Source organism: Gallus gallus, chromosome 11, assembly GCF_016699485.2.
Source record: "Gallus gallus isolate bGalGal1 chromosome 11, bGalGal1.mat.broiler.GRCg7b, whole genome shotgun sequence".
In the NCBI taxonomy this organism is placed as follows: domain Eukaryota; kingdom Metazoa; phylum Chordata; class Aves; order Galliformes; family Phasianidae; genus Gallus; species Gallus gallus.
In genome coordinates this window covers 4,142,894-4,168,137 of record NC_052542.1, presented here as the reverse complement: position 1 = coordinate 4,168,137, position 25,244 = coordinate 4,142,894, and the positions used below count along the sequence as shown (strand labels likewise).

At 42.7% G+C, this 25,244-nt stretch overlaps 1 long non-coding RNA gene across 4 annotated transcripts in view; it reads left to right on the top strand.

Annotated features, from left to right (window-relative positions):
• Positions 1-25,244, top strand: part of LOC121111680 — a 141,752-nt gene that overhangs the window by 12,818 nt on the left and 103,690 nt on the right. For all 4 annotated transcript variants that reach the window (XR_005862897.2, XR_006931199.1, XR_006931198.1 and 1 more), the window contains exons 2-3: positions 20,849-20,951; positions 23,878-23,979. This is a non-coding gene — a long non-coding RNA (uncharacterized LOC121111680). The remainder of the gene's footprint in view (positions 1-20,848; positions 20,952-23,877; positions 23,980-25,244) is intronic.

Here is a 25,244-nt window from a genome sequence, read left to right as displayed (position 1 = left end):
CACAGCCCTGCTGTTCCTCAGCTTGTTTGCAGATTAATTGCTTTTCTGTCTGGCAAAAGCTGCTTCTCCTTCAGCCAGATCGTAAATGACCAGATAGGGACTTTATCAATCAAGCTACTACTTTCTGTGATCACTTCCATTCAACACCTTCTGAATTTCGCATTGAGAGGAACAGAAGTTATAGAGATAGGGTTTAACATCTTAGTTTTTGTGTGCTTGGAATTTACGATAGTGCTGTCACCATTTGACACTGTTAATCTTTACGTACAATACCCCGGGAGCAAGGCTGGTTTTGTTCCTGAGCTGGAACTATCCCTTGTAAGAATTGTGAGGAATACATACAGAACAGAGCTGAGATGCTCTCTGTAGCACAAGGTTACATCTCTTCCATAATCTGTGTGCTCTTGCTGATGTGCCTCAGCATGTCCCTGTAACATTGGCTCCTGACCAAGCTAGCAGTTCATAATTCTATTAATGGTGATCTTGTCTTATTGTGATTACTTATCATTTATATTGGGATAGTTGTCTGGAAACCTCAGCCATGGATAAGGGTCCTGGTGTGGCAGGTGCTTAATGCACCTACATTGGAAACCTCATCATGCTCAAAGCAGGTTTTGTGAAGTCAGAAGTTAGAGATTCCCTGCATAGGCTCTGCCGGTCAGCAAAACCCTGGCAGATAAAGACCTGGGGAAACAGTTGTTTGCAGATGAGTTGTGACTTGTGAATTCAGTAAGTTCTAAACAAGTCTAATCACAGTAGGAATGGTATTCTTATTTATTTATTTATTTATTTTTACCAAAAAGGCTGTAGAGAAGATCACTCAAGGAACACGTGGGGATTACAGATGTAAATATGGCACTAGAGTGCAAACGTACTGTAGACAACTTTTGGAGTACATTCCTTGAACTGCAGTAGGTATATTGCTTTCTTGTTACTGCTCAGAATGTAAACAAATTTCTAATTTACCAGACTTTTCTCACATGCTGAGTAAAGGGAATGGATTCCATCTGGAGTTCTAAACATGCACTGTATAGTAACTTTGAGAACACTCTGTATCAACTTAAGGTTGGGTTCTGCATACTGGTGAAGCTGTAGTGTTAAACCTAATCTGTGTAGCTGCTTCAGTGTCCTCACTGAGGTCTGTTGTCTTAAACAAAAATAAAACACCCGCTCCTTCTTGTGCACTCAATGCAGGAGCCCTGTGAACATGAGTTTGGTTGTATGTTTCTGCTGTTCAGAGAGATGGGACTTGTGTAAAAACTTACACGTAGGAGAGCCAGAATGCAGGAACTCTGTCAGCAGTGCGTAGATTTGTTAGCAGCTTCTGAGAACATTTGGAGCATCTTTGTAAAGGGCCTTTTGCCATCTGATCTCCTGAGCAGTCTGTTCAGAGCTTCATTCTTAAAGCCTGTCACAAAATGCTGATAGTGGGTGAATGGAAGCAGGGCAGCCCTCCCCAGAACTGTTCCTGCTGGAAGGTGTGTGTTGAGCTGGATGCTGGGCACATCCAGCAGGGGACTGGAGTAGTTGCTCCCCTGGTGAGTGATGCACTCCTATCAGTGGAAGAAAAACCCCAAAGCACATCTACTCGTTCTCAAGACATGGGAATGAAGCAGCTACTGATAAGGAGCAGCTATAAAGCCACTAAAGGAGGAAATACTCAACTGCTTGGAATCCTCCAAGCTATTTGTCATGGTCAGCACACTGCTACCACTTAAATAAGCAAGCAAACAAGCGCAGAAGATAAAGACAATAAATAATCACTGAGCATATCAGCAAGATGAGAACAGAGTCCTGTGAAGATAGTAAAATTACGTACGTAGGCCAAACCAATTTGCATTGTAATCCTGTTTCAGCTCAATAGTCCCAGTGTAATATGTATATGTATGGGCATTTGCAGCTCTAGTGTGGTTATGACAGGGAGGTGGTATTGTCAAGGTGTGTAGTTGTACTCAGATCAGAACAGTATTTCTATCTCGTAACCATTAGGTGAACACAGATTCACAGAAGGCACCTTTGAGGAAGAGAGGTGCACAATAAACTTACCCTGTTCTGCATTTTTTTAGTAGTACTTAGAGGGTTTATTCTTAAACTCAGCCTTGTAGTAGTACTCATTTTCCTGCGACACCAAAATCCTGAGTTCTTACCAGCTTTCTCCGTTCTTTTACTTATCACTGAAGATAGAACATTTTGCTTCAAAAAAAAAAAAGTGGTCTTGAAGTTCAGCTGATGTGTAATTTTGCTGACTTTGCATTTGTCATAGGATAGCGATGGGCTCAGCTTCCTTGATGAGATCTTTCTCCTTCCAGACTCTTCAGAAAATCCGTTCCAATAATTTGGTTCATCACATCTCTTTTTTTTTCCCCCCCATCTATTTTTTCTTCTTCTGATGTGTATCATTTGTAAAAGCTTTGTCCTGAGTTGTGAAGTGACTCAGTCTAGGCTGCGCGTTTTCAGATCATTTCAGACACTTGAATAGTGGCTCAAAAACTGGTTGTTGCATCAGTAAGGTTTTTAAGCAACTTAAGCTTCTTTGCAAATGAGAGAGAATGCTAGGAGTTATGGGGCAGGCCCACTAACAGTGCAGCTGTGGCTGATGACTCCAGATCATCTCGCTACAATGTGTGCTTTAATTTCTTGTTTATTACTTAACAATTCATTTTGAAATTATGCTGATTAAAGAAGGTCGTATTTCCATCAGTACCTGCATTCATTCAACTTCGTAAAATTTACTGCACCCACTCAGCTGGGTGGAGTGACTTATTTATGGGTGAGCAGATGTGATAGTCGAGCTGTCAATTTTTATATTACTTCATTAATTTATTCTCAAGGAATATTTAAATCCCAAACAATCCACTGTGAAGAAATGGCAAGATCCCTGGATTCTGTGACAACCTGGAAATTCAGTGATATCTTCATGTTCTGAAATGGAGACATTCTCAAAGGCTGTTTATTGTTGTATTTTAAGTCTGCATTCAGCGTGATAGTCTTTGCCAGTTCAGTGGAATAAAGCAGTCATTGCTTGTGTAAGTCAGTGCAGCTCTACTAAGTGAAAGGAACAAATCAGAAGATGGGGTTTTCTCATTCTGTCAGTCCTAAGAAAATAAACGTATGCACGAATTCCTAGTTAGCCTAATTTATTTGATGCAGTCCCTATGGATAATCCCTGAGTTAGAGGCCTGCTGTAGGTGTCCAGCAGAAGGGTGGGTTATGTAGGAGAGCCACGCACAAATGTGTGATGTAGCACGCTCGTTAGGAAACTCAGATGCACGGTGTATGTGTTATGGTGATGACAGCTTTGTTAACTGCGAGGACGGAGCTGCTTGAGCAGACTAACCTGTAGTGAATTCCCATTTGAAACAAACTAATAAGAATATTTAAATTCACTTACTGGTATACTTACATTTTAACTGATGTCTATTGCAATAGATTTTTGTGGGGATAAGACACAGACACCCATTAGGTGGCTTTCTTGGTGACATTTATAACACAGCTGTATGCAGGAAAGATTTTGAAGCTTTGAGTCTGTTCTGTAAAGGCTGGACCAAGAGAGATGTTGAATTCAGAAAAATGTTTACGTGGCTTCTGGTGTGAACTGAAGATGCCTGGTGCCCTTATCACTGCTGGTTTATCAGACAAAAAACAGTTGCACTGTTTTTCAGTGAAACTCTTTTATGTATTACTTACATTGAGCTAAGGTTAAAGTTGGGTCTGTGCTAGAAATTTGGTCTCCAGATGCTTTCAGATTTTGGTAATAATTGAAGTCTTTATAATGAACCAGTGCTCCCCACCTTTAAACAAGCACTGTTGGAGAAGAGCATTTGCTAATATAAAGATTTCAGTCATTGCTTTGTTGCACTCCAACCCTCCCCTTTGTTTCTGGAAATCTTCATTTTTGCTGAATTCACAATAATTACTGTGGGAGAACTTGCCCTTCTCCATGACTTTTCTGTCCTCTGTTTGATCAGTGGTCTGTGGTCAGTCCTCAGATCTCCAAGAGGCTGAAAGCATGAGGAGCATTCTGATGTTTAGGAAGGTCTCGTAGCTGAAGAGGTTGGAAGGACTGTTTTAAATAGTAAGAGAGTGTTTTGTTCCCATTTACTTTCAGACTGTTTAAACAATTGTTTTCCACTTAGGAAAAAAAAAAAAGACATTTCAACCTTGTTCCATGTGATTGGTCTCTACTGCATGGCAGGTGAATAGGAATAATCTCTTAAAAGTTGTCCCTTGAATGTTACCTTAACTTCCAACACTTCTTTCTGTTCTGTATCTGTGTTTTTTAGAGGTTTGAGATGCTACACCAAAAGGAGGATGAGCAGTAAGAGAAATCTTAAAGCAAGCTTAATGTTCTGCTAAGGAGTTACAGCGTCCAGAGCGAGTCTGTCTCGAAAAGGCATGGTTTTGGTCAACAAATTCTTAACTCTCTTCTATGGTAGGGACGGAAAGCATTAGCTTTCATCTCCAGCTGGTCTTTTTGGTGCAGGACCATATCCAACCCAGAAACTCACACCTAGCGTTAAGGTTTGAGTGAAAGATTTGAATTGATTTTTTTTTTTTTTGGTAAGCCTTCTTGCTTGTAGATTTGATTACAGTGGGATCTGCTGCTGGTGTTTCCAGTCTGGCGGACTTTGTCCGTGGACATGTACATGTTGTTGGATGTAGTTATTGGTATTGGACAATGGTGGTTGGGTTTCTTTTGCAGACACACAGCAGCTGCAGTAGTTAAGCTGCATGATGTGATATTCTGTGGAATTTAAGTTCTGTAAGGGCAGTCTGAGGATTACACAGGATATTACTATTAACCAGTAACAAAAAAAAAAATCTTGACAAATTAAATGTCAACCCCCACCCAGCTGTGGCTGCTGAAACCCGGGTCCAGATGCAAGATTGGCATCTTGTGTGTATCTTTGCTGTGCTGAAGCAGTGGCAGAAAGCAACAATATTCTCCTCTGTCTCTTACCTAGCAGTTAATCGAGCTCTATGTCTCAAATATCTCCTCAGTGATCAGGAGTTCTTAACTGCTCCCATTTTTCATTCCTCCCATCACCTGAGAAGGCTTGTCTATTGTTAAAGCGAGCGGCAGCGACTTCCCAGGAAAATGCAATGAAACAAAGCAAAAACTTGCTCTCATTTTGTGAGGTCCATTTGATTTTAATTCTGTTTCAGAATAGTTTTTCTAACTCAGTGATGAGTGGAAAACCCGGTGTTGCTTTGTGCAGCGTTTCAGTGCCAAGCTCTTACAAGCAGTGTGGTTGGACTTCAGGAAGGGTTTTTTTTTTTAATATCAGTTGCCCTAATGAGGAATCTTCCTTTAATCCAGCAAAGTCCTGGGCTGAGTACTGGAGAGATTTTTATTTTTTTAATTAATCTGGAGCCAGTGTTCAGAAATATCTCCTATATGAAAAAGAAAACCCACCTCAGTAGGAAATAATGAAGAGAAGCGGGAGGCTAGAGGAACTTGGAAGCAGACATTTGAGAGTTGGGTTGTATTGGCATTTCTTTGAAATGAATTTGAACTGCTAAACTCCAGGGTTCAGTTCTACTCTTAGCTGATGAGAGCACAGAGGAGCCCAAGTGAAGCCAGTGGAGTTCAGACAGGAAAGTAAGGAAGTACCTCATAGTGAGGGAGAGCAGCAGGGGAGTTCAGCTGAGAGAACGGAGTTCCCATCCTGGAAGCTACAGAGTGCTCTGGCTCTGGTCAGAAATGCCATTAAATCTTCAGTGTTCAAGAAGATCTTTAATGATGCATTAAATTCAAAGAATTCTCAATTCAGAAGTTTTATGCCAAAAGCAAAACTTGTTAGAACAGTTTTTTTTTTTTCCTTCTGCACTGTAAAAATTGCAAGCTGTCCTCTACAGGATGATACAGAGGCTGTCAGTCAGTTAATTTGTTGCTCAAACACCTACAGTTTTACAACCTTGTTTAGCAGGCTTTTTTTTGGTATGTCCGCACAGAAACCTTCCCCAGAGAGGGGTTCTGAGACAGTTTTGTCAAATGCTGCCCAGGGGCTTTTCTTCTTGTCTTGTTGTGTTTGTATGGCCTATACAGCAGATTCATGCTCTGCAGAATCAAAGAACAGTAATTATAGGCAAAGTCTCTGAATCTGTAAATCTGTATGTTTCAGCATGTGGGGTGACAGGAGCAGGTTTTGGAGGAACGGGTCTCTGGTGGCTCCTGTTGATGTTGCCTGGGTTGTGAGTGCCCCAGGGTCATAATTAGAGAGGAGCTGTACTTTGTCCTCACCCTTGTCTCCAGTATCTCCTTTCAGGTATCATATCAGATGTACGCTTACCCCTGGATATGGTTTTCTGTGCTAGATCAGGTCTGCCTGAGTTCATTCTGCCAGAAGTTTTCTTCCAGGGTCTGTCACCAGCAGTACATGGTGACCATACATAGGTACATCCTACAAACCATTTTGCCTTTGTTTTAACAGATGGTACAGAAAACATTGAAACAACAAACTTTATGCATGTGTTTTGATGACTGGCTGCTTCTTCCTGCATGGTGATCCTGGTGTCCCTTTGCTGAACAAGGGGTGCTGCTGCTGTCAGAGCAGCACTCTCAAACAAGAGTTGCTCTCACTAAAGGGAAGCTTTCTTTTTAAGCTATTTGTGTTCCTTTCACTCACTCTGTGGATAATTGTTTATCTTGTTTCAGTTATTCTTCTTCTTTTCATGGTTAAACTCAAAGAGTAAATATCCCTATACCCATGCCAATACTCTTTGATAGCCAAAGGGCAGAGCCAAAGCATTTGTTGTATCAAGCACTCCTGAGAAGGCGTAGTGAGGGCACCTTGTGCAGGTTGTCCTGAAGCCAGTGGCTGTTTCTGAAGGGTCAGCTGAGTACCTCTGGCTTCTTCCTAACTTTGCTGAGTCTTGGTCTCTTGGACTCTTGGTCTCTTTGCACGTGCGGCCTGAGGTAGGCAAGTATCTGTGCACAGCCACCTCCTCAGGAAGCAATCACCATACCTTTGAAAAACTTCTTGGGTGTGCCAGCATTAAGTGCTGGGCGTTTTAAAAGTGACATCAAGACCATAAGCCTGAATTCCACAGTCTGTAGTTAGAGGAGCCTACAGGAGGCCAAAGGGTAACAGTAAAGCAACAGGAGTGAGAGACAACTGGATGTAGAAGGGAGGGCAGCACTTGGTGGTTGGAAGGGGTGCAGGCCCCAGTTGTGGATATATTTACTGGAGGATGACCTGCTGAAGGCATCACTGAAGACCCACTCTGAGTCGTAACAGAATAGAAGCAAGGCCTGCACTGCTGAGTGGTGACCTGCATCCGAATCTTCGAAGGGAAATAGGATGGCCTCCATCCTGTAACTTGTCACCTTGAGTTTGGATTAAGAATAATTCAGTTTATAATAATTTCTCACAGAAAAAGACAGTGTTAAAAAGCTTCAGGTGACAAGATTCTGCAGGAGAGGTCTGTCTGTGTTTTACGGAATAAAGCTCATCTAGGGCAAAGGACTTCAGGTGTCTAAGAATTTTCCTGTAGCTCCTCTTCCCCTGTACTATGCTTCGTGTAAAGATCATCTGGCCTAAGGTTATTAATTGCTTGTCAGTTAGTTTGAAAACCTCTGGATCCAGAGCTTGCCCTCTTATAATACATAGTTTTTTTTTTTTATTATTATTTCCTTGCAATATAAGAAGTGTGGGCCTGGGGGCTTTATCCCCAGCTGAATTAACACCCACCTCTCAGGTGTGGTCGGCAGCCTCTCTGTGTGCAGATCTGTGTGGCGCCCAGAGCTGGCACTGCGGCCTGCTGGTAACTGTAGACAGTACTGGATCGTATGTCCCAGCTGGTATTTCAGCCTCCTTTAACGTTTTAAGAGTTAGAATTGAACAAAAGGCTATCTCAGGTTTGACAACTTCAGCTTACTGGAACTGGTGCTGAGCGCAGAGCAAAGAAAGCGGAGTGGTTCATGTCTGTGTGCATTCAGCAAGGGGATAATGTATTTTCATTGGTTAAAAAAAAAAAGGACATTTCCCACTTCCCCCTGTACAAGATAGATAAAATGTGGGTGGTGATTGAATCTCTTCAGCTTCTGTTCCATTGCTGTGGAGACACCCTGCTCCTCTAATGTGTGGAGGAAGAGCTGCTCATCCTAGGGATGCCCTGTGGGAGGCTGGCAGGGTGCAGGCGGCTGTGGGCACAGCTGTAGTCAGGGCAGGGCTCTGCTAACACTGTGCCTCGTCCTCGGCTCTCCTGCAGACCATGGAACCAGCATTTAGCTGGCACCAGGCTCCACTGTTTTGGCTGATAAGGTTTAGTGTAAACAAATGCGGGTCTGTGAATTATCTGGCATGAGAATCAGTTAGGGGTGCTGGCTTCCTATAGCCTTAATCTCGTTGGCCTAAATGATTTATAAACTGGCAACATGATAAATGTTCTTTTAAGTGGACAAATCACATTGAAGAGGTGTAACTTTCTGTCAGTAAGTAACATGACCGCTTCTCTTAGGGGAAGAATAACAATCACAAGGAGCAGTAAGGGTAACAGGATCACAAGTAGGCATATTCCTTCTCTGCAGCATAAATCATTAGAAGGGCACTTCTTTCTTCCCGCTTTGCTTGTCCTTCTTCGTCCTTTCTTCTTTTTTTTTCCCCTTTTGGTACTATTTTCTAGTGCTTCCATATCATTTTGGAAAGCTAAACCCTCCACTTGATTTGTGCTGCAGTTTCTTCATAAATCTTTGAAGCTTGTCTCCATCAAGCTGTATTTTCCATTAAAATATCGTTCCCAGGTGATTTCCAATACTATGAAAAACATGTAGCCATAAGTCTTTCACTGATTGTTTATTATCTGTTTAGGTGCTCCTGAGGATTTTGACAGCTAGGACTTGTATCATATGTAATGTAATAAAAGTGAATGTCTTCAGCATAACAGGGATAGCTGGCCCTTCGTTTCTGTCTGCCAGGGCTGTATTTGTTTTCTGTGTTTTTTTTTTAATGTGAAACTTTGGGTCTGCTCCAAATCACATCAGCTTAAACTTTGTGTTTTCTTTGCTGTATGGATGAACAAAAGGCAAAAGAATATCCAAGCAAGACACAACAAAAGCTTTCCTGTTATAAACAGTGCAGGAAACAGTAACAACAAAGCTAGTATTTACTCTGGTGGAAGAATAGTTTTACTTCATCTGGTTTCCAGCATGGATACACGCTTCTCCTCTGGTTGCAGGAGATGCAGCAGAACATTACGTCTGTTTTGTATAAAGAACATCTTTTGCAGTTCTCCTTGGCCTTAAGCTTAGTATTAGGATTACAGGATCAGCCTTGTATGTAAGAACTGATATATGGTAGTAAACCTAGGCAAGAAAGAAAACCTTACCCCAACTCACACAGTGTATTGTGAGTTCAGTTCATCAACTCCCTGTCTTCGACTACCAAAAGAAATGTTGCATTTCCTTGGCATCTGTGCTGGCCTGTGCAATGCATTGCAAGGAATCCAAAGCTGGCCTGGCAGTGGGCTCTGGGTGAGTTTGGCTTAGGAAAGGTTGGCAAGGATGGCCCCAACACACAGTGGGGGCAAGGAGACTGGCCAGGAGATAGGTGGCCTAGTTTGTATTTGCAGGCCCTGTAGCTGATTTCAGTGTCAGTCTTGTGTGTTGCCTCATTTTTATTTTTACTTTTTCCCCCATCGGTGTAGCAGGGAAGTATTGATTATTATAGTATACCACTGCAGGGCTTGGGAGGAAAATAACTAATAATTATTAGTAGGATTTGTAATGTGAAAGTTGGCTTTGTAGAAGCAAGCAGAATAATCACTATGGTCTGGAAAACTACCCAGTCTGGACTGCAGTGCCCTTGTAGCATGGAATGTCCTCTCCCTGCCCTGCATAGGTGTATCCTTACTTTACTTCCCAATGGTGTTTGTGGAGTGGCTAAGAAGATTTTATATAACCTCGGCTTTGCATTGTATCTTTACCAGTTGGACCTCAGAACTGGTTATCCAATGAGAAACTGCTGTTTCCTAAATGCTTGGTAAAGCACTTAATTGTGAAAATAACTAGTTTAACTTACAACATCAATTTGAAAAATTACTCATTAATTTTTGAGGTGAGCCTCAGCCTGGAGGACAGAACTACTGATCTCATCTGTACCTAAAACCTTGGCTTTGTTTGCTAGCAGGCGTGTCTGATCTGCAAATGAAATTTGGCTTACTGTCTCCATTTCCTTATAAACACCCTTGACTGCACCTTTGGCAGAGCACATGATAATTAAGCAGTTGTGGCTTATACTGCGCAGACTGAACAGGGCTGACAGGGAAGAGTTTGCATGAGTAGCATGCCACACGGCAATACTGTTTTCCTCTACTTTCCAGTGGCATTTACTAGCAGGGTAAAGAAGAAACCCTTGAAGAGCTGTGTGAGCTTAAAATGTTGGGTTGTTTTCTTATTTGCTCAATATAACTGATTATCTAGGCCTAAATTATCAGTGCAGCTGGTGGACAAATAATTCAGCATAAACAGAGAGCAGGAATTGAAGAGGGTGAGATCTAAACAAGAATCACTATTTGAGAATTGCTTTACCTACCTCCAAGAGTTTCAAAGCATTCAGGACTCATTTAAATTTACTGAATATACTGGATGGTTCAAGTTGCAGGTTTTGTTCTGACCTCCATAGACCGTTAACAGCAGAATTCCACCTGGGGAATCTTTATCAGTAGATGTGGTAGATGCATTTTTCACTATTTGAAAATAAATATACTCAAAAACTGGAATAAGTCCAACTACTGTAAATTGACTTCTAAATATATTTTTAATATGTTTTGTTTTCCAAACAGAAGTCTGCTAGGTCTTTGTTTCTGCTGCATATTGACCACCACTAGCAAAGTAATTCCCATGGAGACCTTTCTTTTCCTCAGGTGTCATCTTCTGTATAGCTTTTAGTTGGCAGATTTGCCATTCTCCACCCTCAGCCCTGACTATAGGACTCCACTGTCTAAGCCTCAGCCTCCCTTTGTCCACAGCATGCAAGGAATGTTCCCAGACACACCAGATAAATAATTATTTGGGGTGTCCTGAACCTTCCAGAAGCCAGGGATACAGTGCACAAAGGCTCTTCCTTTCAGTAGTTGATTGGCTTGCAAATTTACTCCCAGTGTGTTCCGTCATCCTTAGTTTGTAATTTTAGTACTGATTCTCACCTGAAATGAAAACCTCTTAAAGAGCAGAGGCTGGTTCAAATAAAACCCTCTGGGTTACGATCCCTTCATTTAGAGACAAATGACCTGCTCATTAATGCCATTTGCCTTACAGTTGGCTATTAGGTATTTCCGTACTAAGCAGAGAATCTCTTCTGTCCAGTGTTGTAAACTAGCTCAATAGCACTTCACCTTCTTCTGCATCATGGCAGTTGAAAAGAGAAGATTGGGAATGTAGGGTTCATTTACTGGCCACTTCAGCATTGCAAGAGGTCTCCTTTTTTTTTTTTTTTAATTATTTCTATTTTTTAGAAAGTGGAAGTGCATAGGCAGGATATTTTCTTTCCTCAATAAGGACATTGAAACTGGAAGATGCCAGGGCTTTACTTCCGACTCTCAAAAAGGATGTAATTCCCAACAGTCCTGGTGCTGTTGTTTTAGGGGTTTATATGACTGAACTTGCCAGTTTGGGAGGAAGAAAAAGGTTTATAATTCACAGCTTATCTTTCTTGCCTTGCTGCCCTTTTCAATCCAGGCCTACAAGCTCCACTTTCATTTATCTTAGTGCATCAATCTTTCCTGAAGTCTTGAGGACTATGCAGGTTTGGTAGCAACCTGCTCTGTTAAGCCACATTATACAATTATTTTTGTGATTAAGGTCCTGTGGTGATTTGGCATGTGCTATTCCTTTCATTTGTTTCAGGAAATTGTCATTCTCAGCTTTCCCATCCTCATATTGTTGTAGTCTGCTTCAGGACAGCAGATGTGTGGTCAGAGGGTGCTCCAAGGAGAACTCTATAGGTGGGCATGAGTATGGACATAGTTACATATGTCCATATGGCTGATGGAATAGGATGAATTTCTGCTACTAAACCTTCCCTCCTGGGGCCAGACGCTTTGAAGTAGGATCTGATGCAGACCGTTATCCTTGAACTATCAGTGATGTTGTCAGAGCATGTCATCACATTTTCCTGTAAAATCTAGTTTGTTCATTTACTGACACTTCCAAGTCAACCAGTGGTTAATATGCAATACTATGTAAATTGGTTGGAGCTGATTACATAAATAGCACAGGGTTTCATTAAAAATTTGCAGTTAGTATTGCTGGTGATGACATGTGAAAGTTGGGATCCTCGCTCTTCCTGTGCATGCACAAAAAAAAATCAAGAATTTGGTTATAAATTTCTCACAGATTAGGCGTGAGATATGCTTTTGTATACTTTTTTGACTCTGGAGTATGCTTTAGGCTTTTGTACACTTCCCTGAACCCTAACAGAGACCTCCTTTGTCTATACGTTAATTGGGATTCTCAAGTAAGCTTATGTGACTAAGAGGTTTGCAACTTGTCAGTTGAACTGACAAAGTCCAGGAAGATGCAGTGAGAAATGTGAAATATTACTTTTTTTCCCTAAAACTTATACCTTCCCTTAGGTAGAGACGCAGAATGGTTTCTTCCTTGCCATGGCCCATGGCACTGCCATGAACATGCAGTTGCTTGGACTCCAGGTCAGTTTTAATAAGGATGTACCACAGTCCTGAACTGTGGTAGGACCATGGCTTCCACTGTCAAGATTCACAGGCTTCTACATTCCTTATGGTAATTATGAAAATTATTTGATGCTATGAATAATTGAGAGAACTTCAGAAAAAGAAAAAGGGCTGGCTTTTTAATCTTGTGTTTTGTTTTTCTTCATTTTCAAACTTGTGGTTTCCAAATGGCAATGACTGTCATTTCTCTCAGGCATAACTCAATTAAGGTAAGTCTCATGACACTTCATATTTTCTTGATTTGTACATAGAAATTGTCTGTCAAGAATAATGCCATTTTCTGCTGAGTGTTTTTGCGTTTCCAAACTTGGAATGTGTTCTCTATGGTCTTTGTCATTTGTTGTGCTAGGGTGAATGTTCCTGATTTGCTCTTTGAATATTTGATAAAGCAAACAAATAAAACAATGGGATAAATAAAACAATGGGGTAACAATATTTGCCCTGCACTGGCTCCTGCACATCTTCATCTTGCATTCAAACAATTGTTCTTACTTTAAGTAGATGTTGTAGTAATAGATGTATACTAAGTAGATGTAGTAGTAGAAGTAATGTGCAGCTGGATCATTACTGAACCAACTATGTAACCAAGGGATATGGCCTTTATCAAATTTAATAAAACTTTCAGGACTACAGAAAGAATGCACTCGTCTTTAAAAATCATGCTATTCAAATGAAAGCTTAACAAACTCAAATTCTTGTTTGTAGAAAGCCAGCCGATCATTGTTTTCCAATAGGAATTACTAATTTTAACAAAGCACTGTATTTCTTTCGATGCTTTGCAATGGCAGTCATGTTTCATGTTGAGTATTTTTTCTTTCCCTTTGACATGGAGATCAGAATCTGGCCTGTATGTTGTAATTAATGGTAAGAGAAGTATACAAATACAAGCATGTCTAAATACGTAAATACAAGTCAGGCTATTAATTCAGAGCCTTGCCACATTTATTAATGTTCTGTGTTATGAGATTAAAGCTATAACTTAGTTATGTGAATTGCATCTCTTTAGCAAGTCATATATTAACCATAATTTTTAAAGGGTGGAGTGTGATTTATTGAACACTGTAAGAAAAAATAAGGTAAATGAGTTAGCTCAGGGGTGGGGCAGCAGCAAACTGCTTGTGGAGACTCTTACTCTTGGAGGTGATAGAGGTTAAATGCATTACAGAGCTTATAGGCTCGTTCCCCAGGGAGAACAGGGGCCAGGCGTTTCTAGCTGACAAGTCAAGGACACCACATACTTGCCCTCCTTGCTAATGGTAAGATGCTGAGCTGATAGCAAGGTTGCAGTGGCAATTTTCAGAGAGAAAAATGGAACACAATAGGTAGCTCCTAATTAGAGAGGAGGGCAATGTGCTGGGACAATCTTAGCATTTCTGAAGGCACAGTGAGTTTGAGATGCAAGCCTGGACTGTTATTAAAGCCTGAGCGGCCAGGAGGACATTTCAGTTCAAGTTTCCCCAAAAAACAGCACTCTCCACTTGAACTTTTCGTAAGGAGAGCTTGTGTATCAGACTCGTTTCTGGTCCTGCAGTACCAAAGCCGATGTGCTTCTAGCATCTGGCTCTGTAGATGGATTTTCACTCACCACTGTCCACTTCAAATCCCTGGCTTTACTTAGGAGAGATGGAACACATCTGTAGAAACAGGAGGGAGGGATGTGCTGCAGCGATGAAGTGGGTCATCAGTGGGCCTGGGCACATGAAAGAAGATGCTTGGGGAGTGGTTGGATTGCTGTGTGAAGGGAGAGAAAGTTGTAAGGAGATCAGGGTGCAACAGTGAACGAAGGGAAGAATTGAGGTACCCTATGTAAGTGAATGGAAGTGCAGGGAGTGAAGGGAGCAGCAGCTCCAGTGGATCCTGGTGTCACAATTCAACAATTATTTCACATTAAATTCAGGAAAAAGAGGCCTTCTAGCTGGCAGACTGAGTAAGATATCCATGAGGACTTGTCGTGGAGAAACGCAGCAAACCAAAGCTGTAATTCCTTCTAACATCACTTTTCACAAAAGTCCCGCAGAAAGGAGAGGCTGTATAGCTAAGCAGGTGGAATATGTTGCATGGAGATTTTTCATTCTTTAGTAAGAACCAAAATTAAGGAATTAAGTCTTAGACACTGTCCTGAAGAGCATGAAGAGAGAATGAGGACATAATAGATATCATGAGAGCAAGAAGGACTTGCAGAAGACTTGCTTCAGGGTGCAGTGTTCTGCTGCAGTGGCACAGACCTTCTGCCAGAAGGGAGTGAGAAAGCAAAGCTGTGAGTTTTACATGTTGGCTGGAACTGGCTTTCAACCCTACAGTTCAGTAGCAGAGATGTGCAAAACGTTGCAGTAGATCACACTGAAGGTGGAAGGAAATACTTCATTGATGTAGGTACATCACACTCACACAGCAGCAAAAGGCAGTCACTGCTGCCCTGCCGGGCTGCTGCATCTCACCAACAGCCTCATGAAAGCACCCTCTGTAATCCTCCACTGTGAGCTTTAGGCCTCAGTGAATGATAGGACCTTTTGCTGGAGGAGGGAGAGTTGTTTGGAGAATGAAATTTGGTAAACTGCAACCTCCCAGTGAACCTGCTGGGGCTGATTTGCTGCCAGCCCCTGGGAGCAGAGCTGCAGTACTCAGTTCCTGAATCCCATCAGCTCCCACAGCCTGGAGGGTTCACGCTGCTCAGTCTGGCACCTCTTCCCATGTCAGAACAAGGCATTGTGTGTGCGATTTCAACATGTTTCTGGTTTTGTTCTAACTGCCAAGAAACACTGGTTGTGTTATTATGAAATGATTGAGGAGCATTTGCTCATACAAATTTGTTTTAAGAGTTTAGTAATTAAATGTCAACACACGGTATTGGTGTCTGAAAAGCTCTCGAGCGAAAGCCCTGCTCTAACTTGAAACTATAATATGCTGTTTCTGTTCTCGCAGAACAGATTTGTTTGGAACAGCCTATTCAAGAGAACGCATCTCGCTGCAACATGCACGGTCCTTGGCCTTCAAAGGCACCCTTGTGCAAAGGGCGTGTTGCATTAATTTGTTCAGCCAATTTAGGGTGTGTGGCATTAATTTGTTTGGCCAATTTGTTTAGAATCTGGCAGAGCATAAGTGCTCGGCTCAGTGTCTGTGCATAACGCCTGTCTCATCTCTGCACCAGATCTCAAGGTTTACCACACGGTGCCTGGCCACACCTCGAGTCCGTGCTCAAAAGAAACAAAGGTAGGAGCTGAGTTGCCTTCCAAAAGCGCCTTGTTGGGCATTTATACTTGGAACTGATTTCCAGCTCTGGGAGTGAGCTCGTGTTTGAACCATTGTTCAAAATTTGAGCACCCATGGTCTTCATTGGAAGTTCTGCTCCGAGACATCCAACACTGGGCTTTACAGTGAGTTACTGATGAAAATCCTCATCTTAATATTTTGGCTGAACAGTCCTCAAGGCCTGGAATAAGAGCTGGCTGGAAAGACTGTAACATTCTTCTCCCTTCCATTAAAATTTCATTCTCACAAAAGATTGCGATAGCAGCCAGCTTTCTTCAGAATTTAGGCTAAATGTCCTGAGACTTGTGCTGTCATTCTGGGAGCACATTTGTATTCTACACAAGATGGAGCAAGTTCATGGCACAGCTTTTGCTTGACTTAAGGAAAGCCAGACTTCACCCTGGGCATCTACACTTGCTGGATGTAACAGAGTGGAGCAAGAAAAGATACCCAGCCCTCATGTGTGTGCAGCTGGACCTTCATGTACACACACATTGTGAGCTGCGGTCAGATCGTGGAGCAGCATGAGAACTGGGTGAAGTTTGTCATGAAGCCCTCATGCAGTGCTTCTGGAAAGGGGTGTGAATTGGCCAAGACTGGGAGCCAGGTCTCGCTGATGCAGGCTGTAGGGTGTCTGTTTTCCACAGCACGTGTGAAGTGCTGAAAAAAGCAGGCATGCAGGAGTGTTCACATTTCCCGGAACAGGACTGAGTATTTCAGAGTGCGTTAAGGATACTCACGGGTGACCTACAGCGAGCTATATGCTGTGCAATCTAAAGCCAAGGGCTTTATGTCAGGCTTAGAGATTTTGAATGGTAACGCACTTTTCAAAGAGCCTCGAAGTAATTAGCCTTTCACTTCAAGTTGACACGCTTACACTTTTAATATCAAGAATAAGGAAAAAGACTAAGGCTTCTAACCTCAAATCCATAGCAGCTTAGGCACTTTCACCTCACAGGTTTTGTTATGACAGCTCTTTGTTTGGCTGATAGTGAGTGGTGTTTTGAATAGAAGTGCTTTTGCTGCCTGCTTTGCTACTTTCCCGTAATAAGGGGGGACTTGGAGGTTATGCAGCAAGGTGCTAATTGACATTAACACTCAAGACAGGAAATGCTGACACAATTTAAAATTAACATCCTGTCAATATACTGCTGACCTGTGTTAAATGTGTGCTTTGTCAAACTTTCAGAATTAGATTTTAATACAGAAACAGTGTAACGCTGGGAACTTTGCTGGTCCTGAAAAGGCTGAATTTAATATAGTGAGAAGTCACCCAACTGCTTTCCATTTTAGCTTATCTTTTCCCAAGGAGTGAAGTCATTCTTGGCCAGAGAAAGGTTGAATATATAAAGTAGCCTAAAAGAGCTAAAAATTTATTTGTTAGTAGTCAGACTAAAATTTTCTTACAGTTCCCGGTTGTAGATGTTGCCTTACCAATGGCTGAGTCCTAGACGTGGATTTTTCCAAAGGCTGCAGTGCAGATATGGCAACTTGTATCCAACCTGTTTCTGCACCTGAGCCTTAGCCTAAAGCAGATGGGAACAGAGAGAGGTGGCGTGGGGCCATCCCTACCCCCTTGCTAGCCTATGTTTTTGTGCTTTGAACAGAGCTAGGGAATAGCTACATGCTCTAGGAAGATTCTCACTTTGTGGATGGTATTGCTGATTGCGTCCATGAATTGCCCCTCTGGCTGCTCACAGAGAGCTGCAATGGGATGGCACAGTGAGCAGCCAAGTCCCCTCATAGGAACTGATGGTGCTGCTCAGTCAGCAGGTCAGAGCCCTTGCCTCGGGGAGGGCGAATTGCGTGAATTGGGATAGCGCCGAACAAGAGAAAACAGAGCACGCTTGGGTGCAGTCTGATCTGTGGAGGAGGCTGTTTGCTGAACATTAATCAGAGGTTGTCCCAGGCATTAGGAACAGCAAGAAACACGGCACAAAGCCAAGAAAAGGTGATGAAGAAAGAGGAAGCAACGTGAGGAGGAGACTGGGCTGCGTGGCAGGAGCAGGAGGTGGAGCAGGGCAGGTTGAAAGCAGAGGTGTTGCTGAGGGCAGCCCTGTGCAGGCATGATGAGTGTGGAAATGTTTCAGGAAGGTGGTGCAAACTGCATATCACTGCTGGCAAACTTTCTCTAAGAAAACAGTAAGTGGGTGGCCCGTTGCTGTATGTGCTTCCCACTGATGGCTCCTGGGAGCAGGCCAACATTGTGTGTTTCAGTTAAGGTTACAGCAAGACTGCCAAAATGTTGTCTGTAGTGCTGGTTCTGCAAATTGTTTGCACAGGGCATCTATTGCCATTAATAACTGAGCGCTCCAAAAGGGAGCTGCTTCAGATCCTGTGTGGAAATGAGGAAGGTGCTCTGGCAGTGAGATGGGGCCTGAAGCAGAGCTCTGGAGCTGCTACCACAATGGGGAAGATCTGCAAAGTGGCTGCTGGGTGCTCTCATCCGGTTCTGCTGAGTGCTTTCAGGGTGGCTACTCTGTGCTGGTGTGGGAAAGAGGGAACTTTATGGATAAAATGTGCTTTCAAGACCTGGGTCTTTGCTCTGAAATCAGTTGGCAAGTGGCTCTCAGAGCAAAATAGTCACTGTCAAATGGGGCTGTGTTTTGCTCTGCAACAGTCCATGCCCCTCTCCCTCCCTGAAAAAAAAAAAGTATTTTTTTGTACAAAACCCATTAATTTTTAGAAGCAGAGCTATCATGGTCGTACTGTGCTCTTGGGAAGGAAAAGAATTGCCTTCCACCACAAAATGTTTACATTGGCTGCCAAGGTTTCTCCTGATTTCCTCTGTTGGGAATGAATAATTAAGGAGTTAACTGCGAGGTGAAAAAGGCCTCTATGTGTTTAAGTCTAGTGTCAGAGCTTCCCAAGGACAAAGCTTCTAGCACACAGAAAGGTTTCCCTGTCAAGCAGATGAATTCAGTAGCTAAGCGAGATGCCAAGAAGAGGAGTCAAACAAAGAAGAGAATTCCCAGTAGGAAGCTTTTAGTATGCACTTACAACAGGTACTGCATGAAATGGGTGTAGAGAACACATATGTGGGACACACAGGCAACGCACATAAGGTGTTAATAGTCCTAGCTGATGCCAAGGAAGAAAGAGAGCAGACAGGGTCAGCTACTGTTTCCTGAGCTAAATGTTCCTTTTCTTATAGTGGTCAGAGCCAGGGGTAGTTTTACAATGTGCAAAACATGCTCTTGTAATTAAAATGAAACTCACACTGACAGAGAAAGGAGATGGTGAATGTTGACCTCACATGCTGCATCTGTAGAGCATTTGGGGACACGTTCCTTTAGCAGGAGCAATGTTGGCTTTTGATAGCCTTTTGTAGTAAAAGGTGGGCAGGAACACAGTTCCCTGTTGATCTGTATGCACTGCGTGAAGCCGTTTCTCAGAAGGCAGTGCTGTGGTGCTTCACAACACGGAACTGCCCAACTGCAGTTTTTTGATTTTCATTCTTCTCTTTGGAAACAGGGGTGTTGCCACTGCTTGTAGGCAGTAGAAATTAAAACAAAAAGTAAATAAAAGAAACAAACAGCTGGGCAGGTTTTAGCTATCTGTTCTGCTGGCTCTCTGCTGCCAGGCCTTTCAGTGCAGTGTTTGCGTAGCTATTTAGGCAGGTAGGCCCCAGTGCCCCTTACTGGTTTGTCTGCCCTACTGGGGCTTGTAAACCTGCCCTTCTGGAATGGGACTTGGCATGGGAACCTTTCAGAACTTCACCTGTGCTCCAACACACCTTGGCTAGTAGTGGTGGGCCTGCAGAGAGCACTGTGGTTGCCTATGTCCACCCCTCCTCGATGGCTGGCTGGGATCTCAGCTGTGGTGCAGTGCATTGCCAGGAGCTCTTTTGCTGTCCTGGAGACATCTCTGCTCAGGTCTTCTGAATTAACGATTTAAGGAGAGAATGGGAAAATCTGATCCCAGTCCTCCTAGACTTTCTAACCTCCTGTTCCAGCCAAAGAATCAACAAGTATATCATCTTCCTCGTGCTGAGATAAGATCCCTTAAGAGGCAGAGTGCTCTGCCTTCCATGCATGAAAGGTTAATTTAGAGCATGTGGTACCTGTGCGTGTTGAGCAAATGGAGAGCTGGAGGGATTCTTTTTATCCCTCCCATTCTCTTCATGTTGGCTGGAGAGTGCAGGTTGAACGTCTGACTTCTTGTTACGGAGCACCTCTCCATCACCCGAGCCCTTTGTCAATTCACCAAATGTGACAATTACAGCATTTCAGAGATGAGACTTTCTAATCCTATTACTCATTCATCAACCTGCGGATGATAGCAGAAGCCAGATCGAACAGTGCCAAAAGAGCAGTGAGGAGCCTTCTCCAGTGCTGTGAAACTAGGCTTAGCTCAGGCACAATAGGTGTGTAATTTAAGGTTTTGTTGAGCTGAAATCCAATCACATACTTGACTGGTAGATCACAGAAAGACACAGACAAAAAGAATGAGATAATTCTACCTCACACAAACACTTGAATCCGGCTTTGACTTATTAACAAGTGTGTGATCAACCTTACACTGTTTCTTTCTTTTTTTTTTTCCTTTGAACCTAGAGATGGGATGGGACTGAAATACTTTCACCTACTTGGGTATCAGCCAATAATTGAAAAAAATAAGAATACTAGAAGGGAACAGAGGAACTCACTTTGACAAATAAGTGGAAAAAGTACAGATGCTTATTTTATGAAAGATCTGAAAATATAACTTCTGGGCTTAGCTCTGTATTATCCTGTCAGCATCTGGTGCCTATTGCTTTCTCAAGGATGGAGAGAATGTAGTGTACAGGAGAAGAACAAAGCTAAAAAAGCTAAAAAAAAAAAAAAAAAAAAAAAAAATTACACTGTGAGCCTTACTGCTCTATTTCTTGCAACTAAAATACTCCTTTTGTTTTGTCTTCTTTCAGGCGTGTGCTGCAGTTGCCAGAGGAGTGATGGGGGCTTTCAAGGGTGTGTGATGGGGGTGCCACCACAGCCACGCAGCTGCCAGAGGGCAGTGGAAACGTGGAGGTGAGGATGGGGTCTTAAATTCAGCCTTTTGTGAAACCAGAAAAGTGGATGTTCTCTTTTCTGTATTTAAAGAGGCATTTTTTAATTAGGCAACTGTGTAATTTAAATTCACTCCTCTAAAAGGCAGTGTTCAATACAGCCTGCTCTAGCATGGCCTTTATACGTTGACAAAATAAAGCATAGGGCATGTTAAATGCTTTGGCAGGAAAGCCCTCTGCAACAGGCATATTGATAATGGTGACAGGCATAAAAGTAAGTGCTGTTTTTCCATGTAATACAGCAGTCTGTCCAGCCCCTTTGGTCAAGTAGAAGACTTCTATCAAGACCAAACTTCAAAAAAAAACCCACATTTCTGCTGTTTTTTGTGTGTGTCTTGAGCTCTTCAAAATAACAAGCTTTTGCATGTGGAATTAGTGGTACATGGATCTGGTACTACCCTGTGGGTGTTGTGACCTGGATGCTTAGGAATACAGACACCCCAAACTAGAATAAACATGAGTAGGAGCTTACTGCTAGGAAGAATGACGGAAAGGTTTAATGACTCAGTTGTGGCAGAGAACTGAGTGCCCTGATATGAGGGTTGATAAAGCTCTTTTTAAACTTTGCCCATCAAGAAAATGCCTTCAGGGCATGCAAACTGATGTGTAAGGCTCCAACTGCAGTGGTCACTAGTGTGCAGTCAGCACAGCATAATGCATTGCTCAAATGTAAACTAGTTAGCAGAGAAGTCTGCAGCAACAGGTAATGCTTACAGTGCTTGTACCAAAAGAAAGGAACCAAGCTGGGGTACAAGTAATGCAGTGATGGGGGAAAATGAAATGACAACAAAACCCAAAGACCTAAGAAGCTCAGGGGGATGAACGGGAAGTGGGGGGGAATCCTTGGGGTCAAAAAGCTGAAATGAAACTTGGCATTAGTCTTAAGAGATCAGGCAGTGTTTTGCTTAAAAACAAACAAAACAAAAGCCAAAATTATGAATTTGTAAGATCCTAGACTTGAAAGCATAAAGAAACAGCATTAGTGGAAAGATTCTTCCTTTTTTTTTTTTTTTTTAATAAATGAATTAGTGGGGGAAAATCCCTCAACAATCCAACTGGTATTCAAACATGACAGAGACTTTCAATAATTTGTAGGAATATGGGAAGATTCATGTACGTTCCAAGCAAAGGGGGGGAAAAAAGATATCCACAGCCCAGGATAATCTTAGAAGCTCAAGCTGGAGTCTGACTTGCTTCCCAAACTACAGAGATCTCATAAACATAGAGATTTAATTCAGCAATATAAACTCTGACATTTGACCTGACAGTTGCCTTGGGGACATTAGCTAAAATAGCCTCAGCTTTAAAATTGAAATATGAACTTCTGAAGGCTTTGGTAGTTGCTTTCTGGTGCCACTGAGACAACCAACAGAAATATTGGCTGCTGGATACATCAGCATCACTAATTTAGGAAGAAACTGGTGATCTGCAGATATCCTCTCATCCTGCAGTGTTCTTTTCCCTTGGTCAGCAGATGCAGGTAGCTCAGCTGTCTTTCTCCAATGCTAGGACAGGAGTAGTTTCACCATCTCTCCTACTTGTTGTCAGGAGACCAAACAAGTAGCTGGTTGGTGCTGCTTTGCAGTTAGTATGTGGGGTGGTGGTGCTGCCCTGCAGATGTGGCAACCACAGCAGTGACCCCAGGAAGGCTGCAGCAGCACAAATGCAGCTGTAAGTGTGCCAGTGGTTTGAGGGCTGTAGGTGCTTGGTGGGATATATTTGATGTCACTGACCCCGAGCTGAATCAAGAGGGGAAGGAGGAAACTGCATTCAGTACATTCTGTATAACTACGTCTGTTAATGACCTGTGCCTGCCGAGATGTAAATGTGTGCACAGTTCAGTGCTTCAGGTGCTCCACAGACACACATGCTCGCTCATTGTTGCTGTATTTTTAATAGGTATGCTCTTTTTGTGATACTCTGTGGCTCCAAAATCCTACCCAGACTAACAGGGAGTAAATACTTTTGTTGTCAATTGCTTCCAGATGTCCTAGAGGGACAGGAGTGGTACTGGTTTGAGTTTGCTTAGAACAGTGCACCTGCATACACCCCTGACCCAGCTCTCCTTTAGCTACCAAACCAGCAGCTGGGACAGCCAGGTGATTTTCCTGCTTTTGTGCAATCAAATAAAGACAGAGAGTTAAATTAACTTACTGATTGCTCTCTCTGATCATCACGTAGTTTTCTTTGTTCGCTCCCAATACAACAAGAACATAAGGAGCTTTCTGGACAGGACCATGCAAGAGCAACTGTCCCTGCTGCAGCCCATGGCGGACCTATGCTGGAGCAGGAGGTTCTGTGCAGGATGTTCTGTGCAGGAACTGCAGCCCACAGGAGCAGGATTATCCCGAGGTGCTGCAGCCCATGGAGGACCTTTTCTTTGTGTCTTTCTCTTGGTTCCTTGTCAAGCTCTTAAGAAAAGTCCTTCAGGGCCATAGAACTGGGGACGGGCTTGGCCTCCAAGAAATTCTAGCAGTGTCTCTGTAAATCCCAGGCCATTGATGTCTGTTGCTGCAAAGTGTCAGTCTGCACTGGTTGGTGACTTACAGCAGCAGTGCTTAACAAAGTTGAGTGAGGATGATGGTTGAGCATTTCTCATCCTAAGGAGCTACAGTGGCAGCTGTGAAGGGCTCCTACAGTCTGGGTGTGCTCTGAATAACCTCTCTCACTATGGTTCACATTAGAAATTTTGATTATCTGTCAGGCGACTGCTCCCCTTCTCTTGAGCTATCAGGGTTGCAACACTCTGTAGAAGTCATTTACTTGCCAGCGGTACCGTTAGCCCTTTGTGAACAATTAAGCTGAGGTCAGAGGTTGTAATATATCAAATTTGCGGACCGTATTAAATTTTATTTTTACTGAAAGGAACTTTTTGTCTCTTTTATCAGGAGGAAAATTAAGCTGTGAACTGGAATTCCATCAGGCTGTCTGCCGTGAAGCCCTGCGGCTTTAGCAAACAGGCAGCAGTGGTCAGAAATGACACTCAAAAGGTAAATTTATTTCTTTTTTATTAAAAAGGATAAGTTATGACCTGTACAGTATATCTTTGAAAAGGAGGGAACTTAACACAATGTGCTGTATTTTCCCACTTCTTTTAAAAAGATGGATTTTGCCCTGTACAGAGCTGTTATAGATGAGAAGGAAGGGGTGCTGAGCTGGGCTGCAGCCATGGGGTGCAGGTGTACCCACCTTCTTTGTCTGCCCCTTCTCTCACCAAACCCCTCAGCAGTTCTGCCACTAATTTGTAGGAACTGGATCACTTTCAAAAGTTCTGCTCCAACTTGCTGTCTGTGTGAATTTTTGCCGTTCTAAAGAAATTTTATTTTAAAACCTAAGTAGAGTGAAAGCCCTGGTCACACCCTGCCTTTCAGAGAGCAGACAGTTCTGGTATTCAAACACCAAATTCCCAGACGGGCTGGCTACCCAACCAGGCTGACTGTGCCATTGGCCTCTCCAGGGTTACATGCTGTGGAGGAAGGATTGCCTTTTGGGTCTGAGCATGCAAGCATGTGCTTGTTCTCTTCATCTGGGTATAAAATACCTCCTTCTGCCTTGCACAAGTATTAAAATATATGTGAAAACTTCAGTAACCTGCACACTGTTTTTGCAACTTGCTCTGTTGCCTGCAGTTGACTAGCTGTGGTCTGCAGGCCGACGTGTTTGATTTGGAGCACAGTGGCTGATGATAACAAGATAGGCTGCAAAGATCCTACAGCTTTTTCATTATTCTGTAAGATGAAGGGTTTGCCCTACTATACTTGCTGCTCGTTTCTCCTTTTTGCTGTACAGTGTTACGTTCCACTCATCCATATCTCCTGTGTTTCCACCCTATAGAAGGCAGAATTTCAACAGTAAAGAAAAGGAATTCTGCTGTGCTCTGTATAATTTGAATAACACCCTGTGGGATGAATTGTGCAATTTTAATATTCATTATCTCAAATGTAGACAATAGAATAGACTGTAGTAGGGAAGACTGATTAGCAGATCACCAAAGATAGGTCTCTTCCTCTTTTTTTTTCCTTTTAAACTTGGTCATTGCTAGGTGATAAGCAAGTAAAACATTTTCTCAAGACCTGAATCTTTGGTATTCAAAAACGTAATGCAATAACTGTGGAAATCATCCTTCAGTGAATGTATACATGGGAGCCCAAGAGCCATGGACAGAACTTACCTAAGACTTAGGCTTGGGCTGATGAGCAGCCCAGGCCAAGGGATTTCTGTCGCTCTCTCAACTCTAAATGAAAGGCAGGTTCTG